Source organism: Lepidochelys kempii, chromosome 8, assembly GCF_965140285.1.
Source record: "Lepidochelys kempii isolate rLepKem1 chromosome 8, rLepKem1.hap1, whole genome shotgun sequence".
Taxonomy (NCBI): Eukaryota; Metazoa; Chordata; order Testudines; family Cheloniidae; genus Lepidochelys; species Lepidochelys kempii.
In genome coordinates this window covers 63314871-63327947 of record NC_136387.1, presented here as the reverse complement: position 1 = coordinate 63327947, position 13077 = coordinate 63314871, and the positions used below count along the sequence as shown (strand labels likewise).

The 13077-nt window shown below is 41.0% G+C and overlaps 1 protein-coding gene across 1 annotated transcript in view; it reads left to right on the top strand.

Annotated features, from left to right (window-relative positions):
• KCNT2 (potassium sodium-activated channel subfamily T member 2) overlaps nt 1-13077 on the top strand; it is a 286825-nt gene that overhangs the window by 67442 nt on the left and 206306 nt on the right. The gene's annotated exons all lie outside the window — the stretch shown is intronic.

Sequence of the window (13077 nt, the reverse complement as noted above, 5' to 3'; positions counted from 1 at the left end):
GAGTATGGGCAAATGAACCTATTTGGAATTCAATTCATAGATCAAGATATAGTTTGCACTGTCCTGACACTTACCACATTTCTGTTTCTGGCAGCTAATTGGAAGTCTACATACCAGTTAAATTAAGCACCTGGTTCCCGAAAATTGGGAATATAGTTATGAAAAAAATAGACCTGTTGAGAGGGAAACTTGCATTTTTGAAATGTAATAGTCCTTTTTGGACTACACTAAGATTAGGGATCCAAAAACTGTGCTCACTTAGGGCAAGAGAGAATGCTTCTTTGTTCCATTTAGATAGTCCTTTTTATATAAAAAGGGGTTACATATAACCCCATCTCTTATACTCCCTTGATTGTATGTTAACTAGTCTCTGGGCATGTTGCAAAGAAGGAATTGCTTTGCCCATACACTATTGTGATGATAGAGTGCCATATTTAAAGTGTCATTGAAGGGGGATTTATTTGATTATATTAATTCTCTATTCCACTCCCAGCCCCCCATTGTTTTGTTTCAGTTGTCCTGCTCGCAAGCTCTTGCTTGCATGTTTGATTACACTGTTGATGTCAATTCTCATGTTAATGCCTCACTATATTTCTACTTAATATTGTTAATCACCTATGATCCTGGCTCTTTACTTGCTCCCTTAGTCATTTATTTTCCTACTCACTAGAGCGGGAAGGAATTTCAGTCAAATGTATATTTCAGCAAAAATAAACACATTTGGATTGACTGAAACATTTTGTTAATTCCTGTTGATTTTGGCAAGTTGTTTTGGTTGAAACAAAAATAATTTTGGAAATGTTGAATTGGTTCATTTTGACATTATCAAAACAGCCGAAAAAATGAAAACTTTTTACATTGACCAGGGGATTCAGACATAATTCACCAAACTAAGGAGCAGTGGTTAGGCCACTCTGTGTGGAGGTGGGAGACATGGGTTTGAATAGCTGCTCTGGAGCAGGGACTTGACTGCAGGTCTCCCTTTCCCCCTCCTCCCCCCCAAGGTGAGTGTCCTAACTGTTGGGCTATATTCCAGGGTAGGCATTAGTCCTGTTGAAACTGTTCCCCTTTGTATAAGATACTTAACTATCCATTGGACTAGAGAATGAGTGACTCTATAGCCCAGTAGTTAGAGCACTTAATGGGGAGAGGGCAGGGGACACCTGGATTCCAGTCCCTGCACCAATGACTTTTCAAGTAATTTCATACAACATGGAACACCTTCAACAGGAGAGAGACACAGACCCACCCCAGAGTACCCAGTAAGCTGGTAGTTAGGACATTCACTTGGCAGGGTGTGGAAAAAGATCTGTGTTCAAGTTTCTGCTCTAGAGCAGGGATTCAGATCTGGCCAGGTGAGTGTCCTAAGTACCACTCTTACGAATATAAAGGGGAGGAGTGACAGTGCTTTATTTGTATTACCATAGCACGTAGGAGTCCTAGTCATAGATCTCTTCCTCTTTGTCCCCTAAAGCGCAGAGATTTGCAGGCTTCCACAAAGGGAACTAGTTAAAATGACGTGGTCTTTAAACTAAGTTTAAGTAGTTGGTATCAGGGAAGCAAGTCTGAGGCTGAGAACATAATGGTCATGTATTATGGTGTGGCACGTGATAAGCAATCCTATTCAAGATCCCATAGCATATTCAAAGCATTACTTGTTCTTACGACCTGTACATTATAACTCTGCGTGGACTCCTCCTGACAGTCGAAATGACATACTGGACTTCCACATAGAGTGCTTCCGCAGACATGCACAGGCTGAAATTGTGAACAAACAACATCACTTGCCCCATAACCTCAGCCGTACAGAACACAATGCCATCCACAGCCTCAAATAACTCTGAACATAATAAAGGGGCTGACGAAGGAGGTGCTGTAGTCATAATGTACAGGTCGGATTATGAACAGGAGGCTGCCAAGCAACTCTCCAACACCTCATTCTACAGGCCACTATCCTCTGACCCCACTGAGGAGTGCCAAAAGAAACTACACCATCTGCTCAAGAAACTCCCTGCTACAGCATGGGAACAAATCTACACGGACACACCCCCAGAGCCCCGACCAGGGGTATTCCATCTGCTACCCAAGATCCATAAACCTGGGAACCCTGGACGCCCCATCATCTCAGGTATCTGCACTCTTACGGCAGGATTATCTGGCTATTTGGACTCTCTCCTCAGACCCTGCGCTACCAGCACTCCTAGCTATCTTTGAGACACCACTGACTTTCTGAGGAAACTACAGTGCATTGGTGATCTTCCTGAACACACCATCCTGGCCACCATGGATGTAAAATCTGTTTATACCAATATTCCACATGAGGATGGACTACAAGCTGTCAAGAACAGTATGCCTGATGAGGCCACGGCACATCTGGTGGCTGAGCTTTGTGACTTTGTCCTCACTCACAACCATTTCAGATTTGGGGACAACTTATACCTTCAAGTCAGTAGCACTGCTATGGGTACCCACATTGCCCCACAGTATGCCAACATCTTTATGGTTGACTTAGAACAACGCTTCCTTAGCTCTCGTCCCCTAGCGCCCCTCCTCTACTTGCACTATATTGATGACATCATATGGACCTACGGGAAGGAAGCCCTTGAAGAATTCCACCTGGATTTCAACAATTTCCACCCCACCATCAACCTCAGCCTGGACCAGTCCACACAAGAGATCCACTTCCTGGACCCTACAGTGCAAATAAGTGATGGTCACATAAACACCACCCTATACCGGAAACCTACTGACCGCTATACTTACCTACATGTCTCCAGCTTCCATCCAGGACACATCACACGATCCATTGTCTACAGCCAAGCTCTACGATACAGCCACATTTGCTCCAATCCCTCAGACAGAGGCAAACACCTACAAGATCTTTATCAAGCATTCTTAAAACTACAATACCCACCTGGGAAAGTGAGGAAACCGATTGACAGAGCGAGACGGGTACCCAGAAATCACTTACTACAGGACAGGCCCCACAAGGAAAACAATAGAACACCACTGGCCATCACGTACAGCCCCCAACTAAAACCTCTCCAGCACATCATCAACGATCTACAACTTATCCTGGAAAACGATCCCTCACTCTCACAGACCTTGGGAGACAGTCCAGTCCTCGCTTACAGACAGCCCCCCCAACCTAAAGCAAATATTCACCAGCAACTACACACCACACCACAGAAACACTAACCCAGGAACCAATCCCTGTAGCAAACCTCGTTGCCTACTCTGTCCCCATAGCTACTCTAGTGACACCATCAGAGGACCCAACCACATCAGCCACACCATCAGAGGCTCATTCACCTGCATGTCTACAAATGTTATATATGCCATCATGTGCCAGCAATGCTCCTCTGCCATGTACATTGGCCAAACCGGACAGTCCCTATGTAAAAGAATAAATGGACACAAATCGGACATCAGGAATGGTAACACACAAAAGCCAGTGGGAGAACACTTCAGTCTTCCTGGACATTCTATAACAGATTTAAAAGTAGCTATACTTGAACAAAAAAACTTCAGAAACAGACTTCAAAGAGAAACAGCAGAACTAAAATTCATTTGCAAATTTAAAACCATTAATTTGGGCTTGAATAGGGACTGGGAGTGGCTGGCTCATTACAGAAGCAGCTTTGCCTCTCCTGGAATTGACACCTCCTCATCTGTTGTTGGGAGTGGACTACATCCACCCTGATCAAATTGGCCCTGTCAACACTAGTTCTCCACTTGTGAGGAAACTCCCTTCTCTTCATGTATCAGTATATTTATGTCTGCATCTGTAACTTTCACTCCATGCATCTGAAGAAGTGAGGTTTTTACCCACAAAAGCTTTTGCTCAAATAAATCTGTTAGTCTTTAAGGTGCCACTCGACTCCTCCTTGTTTTTGTGGATACAGACTAACACGGCTACCCCCTGATACTTGACACTATAACTCATGATTTCTTTTTAAAATGTAATTCCATATTAAAGTTTTCTGTAAACACACCCGGGAAACAGGTCTCCTCACAACAAAGTTATCAGTCCAGTGATATGGAAACCACAAAAAGTGCAAGAATTAATATGCTTAGCTAAACTGTCTTACCAAGCCATGTGGGGGTCTGTTATCCAAACCCTCCCCAACGAAACAACCCTATGGCAGACACCCAGCAAACCCCAATCACTTGTATTGATGTCTTTTGGTGGGGAAGACCAGTATCCTGCTACTCATTCTAATGGTTCTGGCGGCACGATTGCTGTCCCTTTTTGTGTTTCAGGGAGCTGCCAAGGATGGCTACTGCCCCCACCCCCAGGAATTTTGGGTGGATTTCAGCGGGAACACAGAACACTCCTGTCATACACTACAGCAAGGGTCATCACAGATGCTGTTTTCTGAACGGCTCAGAGAGAGAGCACACAAAATACATCTTTTCCCTCTGAGTAGTTGCTACTAACCTTTAAGACTTCATGGAGTAGGTTTAGCTAGTTCTGGTTCCCTGATTAATTTTGTGGATTTTATGTGATCAACAAATACAGCTCTAAATTTTAAGCATTTCTACACAATACTCGGTTACCCAAATCCAAATGATATACAGTACACCTGGCATGATGTGTCAACAATTTCAGAGTTGCTCCAATTTGTCAAATATTTCTATAAATTGACAACAATAAAATCATAATATTTCACACAGCTCCAAAATTTAGTTATCGATATTTCCACATAGAAAATGCATGTGAGGTTTACAATAAATATGGCATAGAGTGCCAGCCAGCTACATAATGACAGAGAAGTAATAACACATTGCTGTGACTTGCTTGTACCTGGCAAGATGAATCGGTATAAGATCACACCCTAAAACAAATCTCAGAGAGAGAAAAAAAAGATGAAGCTTCAGGTCAGTGGAGGTAGGGAAAGGTGAAACACACACATCCAGAAAGCTTACTAATGCTATGTTTTGAAATAAGACCTGAAGCCATCTGCTCTGGAAATGGCTCCACTTAAAAACAGAAAAGGGTTAGAGAGTTATGGGAAAGCTCATACCAAACCTATCACAACAGCCATACTCCATACTAATTAACCCCTTACCCCAGTGCATGCAATTGGGATAGAAAAATTATGCAGATACAAATGAAATATTTAAAGGAATACTTAAAAGACAGTGCTAAAAGAATAAGGCCTGAATAAGCAGCATCCGATGCTATAAATTGGTATAACACCATTTAAGTTATTTTACCCCATTTAGAATCTGGCCTCCGGTCTCCAAAATGTCTGTGGAGTATTACAAATTCTGTCAAGTTATCATTTGATCCTTCCAAACTTGGGTCACAAGCAATACCAATACAGGACAATGTGGTATTCTATACACAAACAGTTCTCAATCTCAACACACATTTACTTGTGCCTTTCTTAGATGACAACAATATTTTATTCATTTATGTTGTTTAATGAAATAAACAGATTGTGGACCAAGTTATCAATTTTTTTGTTTTAAACCAAACAGTGATACCATGATTACAGAGACAATGAAATCATAATCACATCACCTCAAAACAATGAATAACTGGATAAAACAGTGGATGATTGATCTTACTGAATATAAATGTCAGACACCAGTGTCAAAATCGCATAGATAAAGACATTTTGTGCAAACACATGCTACTTGACAATCAGTTTAGGAATGGGGAAAAAAACTGAAATCCAGTCAGACAAATCATACTAAGGTACTGACAGGATTTAAAATAGAAATAATAAAAAAAAACATTAACCAGCAAAGAGAAATTAAGAATAGTGGATTTACAGTGAAGTTTGAAGGAACAGAAAGAATGAAAACTAGTAACCCATTTCACATATAGGAGAAAAGAGATTAAAAATAATTCAACTAAGGCATTTAGGACTAGAAAAATATGTTTTAACTAGAAACTCCTGGACATATTGAAACAAATCTGGGCCTGATCCTTTACTGCCTTAAACATTGGCTAACCATTTAGAGATGTGCAAAGAGTGTAAAACTGTACTCAATTAGAAGAATAGTGTTTAACACCCACTTTAAACAGATGACCATCTTTTTGTTGTGTGTTTGTACAGCACCAAGCAAAATGGGATCCTGGTCCATGACTAGAGGTCTTGCTATGATCATAAACATAATAGCAATGTGCTTGACTATTCAAAGTGCAAGCATTGGAGAACCAGGCCCTCTGTTAACTATGACAGAAGTCAATAGCATCAACAAGAGCGGAGACTCAAATGCCTAACTATGCCAAATGAATTCTGGGATAGGCTTATCTAGGGGATATTTACCAAATTATAGACTATCACTCAAGTGTCTTGAAATAGATAAACTTACAAGTACTGAAAGCAATACTTACTGGTCACACATACAACACTCTCACAAAACCTGATCTATTGAAAGAGAAAGTCAGACAAGGAACCAGTTAAATTTATATATGAAGAATTCCAAAAATAGTAGTTTTAGAGTGGGTATTCAAACACTGTGTCACGCCAAAATACACAAGGAAACAGTTAAATTAAACTATTGTTAATTAAACTACTAGAAAAGGACAGAGGTGAGAGAAATAACACACATTTTACATCTTGGGATGGAGAAGCAAGTAGAGTCACCAGCTCAGGTGCTGGTAAAGAACAGCCCCTGCCTCTGTGGTCAGTTGCATGCCAGGGAGAAGATTCACTTCCAGGAGTAGTACAAGTGGCATTGTTATCCCTTGTGGGATTGCCATAAGAGAATAAGTTCCACCCAAGGCTCCATAGAAACCCTGCAGGAAAAGGCTGCATAAGAGATACAATTTAAATCAGCATATTTCTGAGAATCTTAGCCGTGTCCTATCCTTCATTGCAATAGCCAACTCCAGGCTCCTTAGTAGAGTGGAGGATGTCAAAGGGTTTGTGCCCTTGTGTGCTTCCTCCACTTTGCAGGCCCATGAGCCCTGCATTGTTCCAGAGACAGTGGAGCTGACAGCTCTGGGTAATGATTTCATGTCTTCCCACTGACACATTTTCCCTCTGTCCATACAGATCTCTTGCCAGAATTTGAGTGCTGCAGACAAACAAGTCCATGTAAACTCCCACATTTCAGCAGCACAAAGTCTTGCTGTTTTCTACCAAGAATAGAGTTCATCTAAAATAAGCTTCTTATTTTTTTGGACTCTGAGTCCTTCCTTAGCAGAACCCACCAAAGGGTCTCAGTTCTGATCAAATGAAAATTTCTGGAAGTACAGGATTTAAACAGAGGCAGAATAGGGAGATGCTTCTGATAACAACCAAGAAGCAATGGGAATCTGGTTAGCATCCCAAATGATTTGTATAGCAAGACTACTTTTTCAAGTCATTATTTGTCACAAATAAATTCAATACATCAAGGGAAAGCAGCTTTTCATGACATGCAGACGTTATGAGTGATTTATTTTTTTTTTTGCATGCATTTGTTTTGAGGGTTTTTTTTTTCCATGCATTAGTTTTGTAATGAACTACATTTAGAAAGAATATAGCAGCATCACTACTCAGATTCAGTGCCCTCAGGATTCTAGGGTGCTTTTCCTTTGCTAGTGCTCATTTCCTTGTATGGTCTCAATTGCCATGTTATCACTATTAAGTTGCTTTTGCAATATTTAAAGCTTCTATTGGGGTCATCTCAAAGCCTTGTCTTTTCCAATGAGAAGAAGTCCAATTCTCCAAACCATTCCCTGTCATTTAGATTTATGACACCTACTGGAATCTTCTGTGTGGTATACTACACTTTTGAGGGGAAAAATATCTTAGTTGCAGTATGAAGGATATTGCTTAAAATAATTGCCATACTGGACTCTAACACGTTTTATACAGCAAAACTTCTCTCTTTTGATTTGTATTCTTGTCTTGCTAATATGGCCTGCTATGTTTTCTCCCCCACACCCAGTCTGAAAGTCATAGAATCAGAGGACTAGAAAGGACCTCGAGAGGTCTTGTAGTCAAGTCTCCTGTTAGAGAATGAGCAGACTGACCCAGAGACAGATTGAGTAGATGGACTTCTTTATTGCGGTACTTGTTCCCCTTGACCCAATTGTCGAGTAAGCACTGAATTAGTTACAGCCCACTCTTATCTAAGTTAATACGTAAATACCTACATTTACTGTGACACCCCAAACCCTTTATTGAGTAATACGAATGCCCATATAATGAATATAATTATTCCCACCCCTGTTTACTGTTTACAGCATTAAGCATATTCTACAGACATTTTTTACTTCAAAGATACATTTCTTTGCAATAATTGCAGCTACAAATTCCCTTAATCAGCAGTTTGCAGGGAAGGAAGGGGCCATAACCCTGAGCTCATTTAGGTAGCTGGGAAAGGAAGGAAGGGGGAGAGAACACTTTTTTACACAAAGAGTATCCTTTAGATCCTCACATTCCTTAGGCAGCTGCAATGCTTATCAATCCTTAACAAGGAGAAAGGAAGGGAGAGGGGTAGCACTTTATCTGTTAAGCGCAGAAACGGTGCCCGCCTGTGCCTCTACTCCCTAATACCATGTCTGCACACCAGTAGTTTTCCAGGTCTCTACTTAACCCTTACATATCCCAACATCCCCTACACTCAAGGCAGGACTAAGTATTATCTAAAACCATCCCTGACAGGTATTTGTCTAACCTGCTCTTAAATCCTTAGGCAATTTATTCCAAAACTTAACCACTCTGACAGTTAGGAAGTCTTTCTTAATGTCCAACCTAAACTGTCCTACTGCAATTTAAGCCCATTTCTTCTTGTCCTATCCTCAGAGGTTAAAAAGAACAATTTTTCTCCCTCCTCCTTGTAACAACCTTTTATGTACTTGAAAACTGTTATGTCCCCTCTCAGTCATCTCTTTTCCAGACTAAACAAACCCATTTTTTTCAATGTGCTCTCATAGGTCATGTTTTCTAGATCTTTAATCATTTTTGTTGCTATTCTCCGGACTTTCTCCAATTTGCCCACATCCTTCCTGAAATGTGGTGCCCAGAACTGGACACAGTATTCTAGCTGAGGCCTAATCAGAGCAGAGTAGAGCAGAAGAATTATTTCTTGTGTCTTGCTTACAACACTCCTGCTAATACATCCCAGACTTATGTTTGCTTTTTTTGTAACGGTGTTACACTGCTCGCTCATATTTAGCTTGCAATCCACTATGACCCCCAGATCCCTTTCTGCAATACTACTTCCTAGGCAGTCATTTCCCATTTCATTTGTGTATAACTGATTGTTCCTTCCTAAGTGGAGTACTTTGCATTTGTCCTTATTGAATTTCATCCTATTTACTTCTGACCATTTCTCCAGTTTGTTCAGATCATTTTGAATTTTAATCCTATCCACCAAAGCACTTGTAACCTCCCACAGCTTGATATCATCTGCAAACTTCATAAGTGTACTTTCTATACCATTATCTAAATCATTAATAAAAATATTGAACAGAACCCGACCCAGAACTGATCCCTGTGGACCCCACTCAATATGCCCTTCCAGCTTTACTGTGAAACACTGGTAATTACTTTCCGGGAGCGGTTTCCCAACCAGTTATGCACCCACCTTGTCCTTACCCATAATTATTTCACATCTGGGGACAATGTATACCTTCAAATCAGCGGCACTGCTATGGGTACCCGCATGGCCCCACAGTATGCCAACATTTTATGGACGACTTAGAACAACGCTTCCTCAGCTCTCGTCCCCTAATGCCCCTACTCTACTTGCGCTACACTGATGACATCTTCATCATCTGGACCCATGGAAAAGAAGCCCTTGAGGAATTCCACCATGATTTCAACAATTACCATCAACCTCAGCCTGGACCAGTCCACATAAGAGATCCACTTCCTGGACATTACGGTGCTAATAAGCGATGGTCACATAAACACCACCCTATACCGGAAACCTACTGATCGCTATGCCTACCTACATGCCTCCAGCTTTCATCCATATCACACCACATGATCCATTGTCTACAGACAAGCTCTACGATACAACCACATTTGCTCCAACCCCTCAGACAGAGAAAAACACCTACAAGATCTCTATCAAACATTCTTACAACTACAATACCCACCTGCTGAAGTGAAGAAACAGATTGACAGAGTCAGACGAGTACCCAGAAGTCACCTACTACAGGACAGGCCCAACAAAGAAAATAACAGAACGCCACTAGCCATCACCTTCAGCCCCCAACTAAAACCTCTCCAACGCATCATCAAGGATCTACAACCTATCCTGAAGGATGACCCATCACTCTCTCAGATGTTGGGAGGCAGGCCAGTCCTTGCTTACAGACAGCTCCGCAACCTGAAGCAAATACTCTCCAGCAACCACACACCACACAACAGAACCACTAACCCAGGATCCTATCCTTGCAACAAAGCCTGTTGCCAACTGTGTCCACATATCTATTCAGGGGACACCATCATAGGGCCTAATCACATCAATCACACTATCAGAGGCGCGTTCACCTGCACATCTACTAATGTGATATATGCCATCATGTGTCCGCAATGCCCCTCTGCCATGTACACTGGTCAAACTGGACTGTCTCTACGTAAAAGAATAAATGGACACAAATCAGATGTCAAGAATTATAACATTCATAAACCAGTCAGAGAACACTTCAATCTCTCTGGTCACTCGATTACAGACCTAAAAGTGGCAATTCTTCAACAAAGAAACTTCAAAAACAGACTCCAACGAGAGACTGCTGAATTGGAATTAATTTGCAAACTGGATACAATTAACTTAGGCTTGAATAGAGACTGGGAGTGCATGGTTCATTACACAAAGTAAAACTATTTCCCCACGTTTATTCCCCTCCCCCTGCTGTTCCTCAGATGTTCTTTTCAACTGCTGGAAATGACCCACCTTGATTATCACTACAAAAGGTTTCCCCGCCCCCCTCCTGCTGGTAATAGCTCACCTTACCTGATTACTCTCATTACAGTATGTATGGTAACACCCATTGTTTCATGTTCTCTGTGTATATAAATCTCCCAACTGTATTTTCCACTGAATGCATAAGATGAAGTGAGCTGTAGCTCATGAAAGTTTATGCTCAGATACATTTGTTAGTCTCTAAGGTGCCACAAGTCCTCCTTTTCTTTTTGCAGATACAGACTAACACGGCTGCTACTCTGAAACCATCCATTTAGGTTGTATTTCCCTAATTTGTTTATGAGAAGGAGTATCAAAAACCTTATTAAAGAACAGATTTTTCTGTAATAAACCTCCAAGGTCTCAGTACAGACCAATGACCAAATGTCCCAGTTAGCGTTTATTTTCTAAATTGATTTATAGGAGGCTTGGATAAGGGGATAAGACTGTGAACTCAAAGGCCCGGTTTCTGCAAACATGCCTGCGCTGATCTTTAAGCATGCAAGTACTCCTTATGTGCTCAAAGTTAAGGATCTGCTGAAGTGTTTGCAGTCTTGGTGCTTAAACCACTAGTTCAAATTCAGCGCTGGTTAGCAGAACAGAAATGCATTATTATTTGATTAGGGTTTGATGGCCTATTTGGTGACAGGATGGTCTCACTTGATGAACATGTCTACATTGCACCTGAATGTCTGTAGTCTCTGCAGAGAAGTCAAGGACTTACTTTGCATGGGGACTGAACTCTCTCTGGGGGTTGTTCTAGGTCACATTTGAGGTGCATTGCAGAGCAACATGGGGGAAGTTTACATTGCTATTGTCCATGTGCTCCCAGATAATGTCAGGCACTCTAGTTACCTTTTATAATCAAAATATGACTTCATATAATGATTAAAAGTTGCTGAATTATCAGTAGGGAAATCAGGATGTGTTCCACATACAGATGAACATTTACAGAGCTAAAATAAAAGCACAAAACTGCAGATTGTAGACCTTTGCATTTCATTAACAGAAGGGCTAGACAGATGAGGCCAATACAAAAATGACCTTTATTCTCTCACCTCACCTAATTGCCTACTTATAATAGCCCAGCTGGCATAGCAGCTAGTCCTGCTTAAGCAGATTTCCCCAAAAGGGTTAATTCAGTTAAGAAGTTCTTCCTTCAGCAACAGTTCAAAAAGAAAAAAAAAAAGTAAAGCTTATAACACAGCAATGAATACGCACATGCCCCAGCCCTCTCACCCTCTGGTCATATCCTCTTTCCTATCTCTTCTCCCTGCTCTGGGGAAATCAAGAGTCTGCTGTTAATTAGATTTGATAAGACAGCAGGAGTCTCTAGATAAATGTTGACAAGTCTAATTGCTGGTCACAGCTGTAGGACTTCTCACTGCTTGGGAACCTAGGATGGGGTTTTAACCCCCAGTTTACCAATGCCAAAAGGGTTAATCTAACCTTCATAATATGAAGGAATCTCCACAGTTAAAATAGCAAACAGTGCTCCATTATAAAGCCTTATTTTCTCTGTCTCTCTCATACACAGATTCTAAGATGTAGTTAAAGTAGACATTGTTCTGAATTTTTCTGTAATTAAGTATACTACTTGTTGAAGGTGGGAAGTGGGGAATGATTTTCAGAAATGTTAACTTTATGTTCAGTTTGGATGCAACTTCCCCCCAAAAACACAAGTTGGTGAAATGCATGGGGGCTCCAGCACTGGGCTAGGGGAGAGAGGGAGTTATGCTCAATAAATAGATTTTACACTCTGCTCTTAGAAGTATGTATACACACAAGGTCACATATAGGTATGGAAAAACATAATTGGGCCCTAACATGGCAAACATACAACTGGTTCTATTCAGTACAATGGGCCTATTCACATGCATAAGTGTTAGAAAAATTGGTGTCTTAGCTTACAATGACAGACACTAGTTATCCTATGGTTCACTGGTGCTTACTAATATCCTGCTCCTGCAATCAGATCGGTGTGAGCTCACATCAGTCAATAGAACTCTGAACGGGCACAACTGTGAGGATCCAAATTCAGGATTGGAGCCTTGGTCTACAAGTGTACAATTTACTAATGGTTGCTAATGATGTTGCTTTCTACTCATTGGTTTTTGCCAACAGTGTCTATTAGTATAATTACTGGTAACTTTATTTTTAATGTAAGTATTAAATGCAAAAAAAAAATTACACTTGTGCAATTAAGGCTAT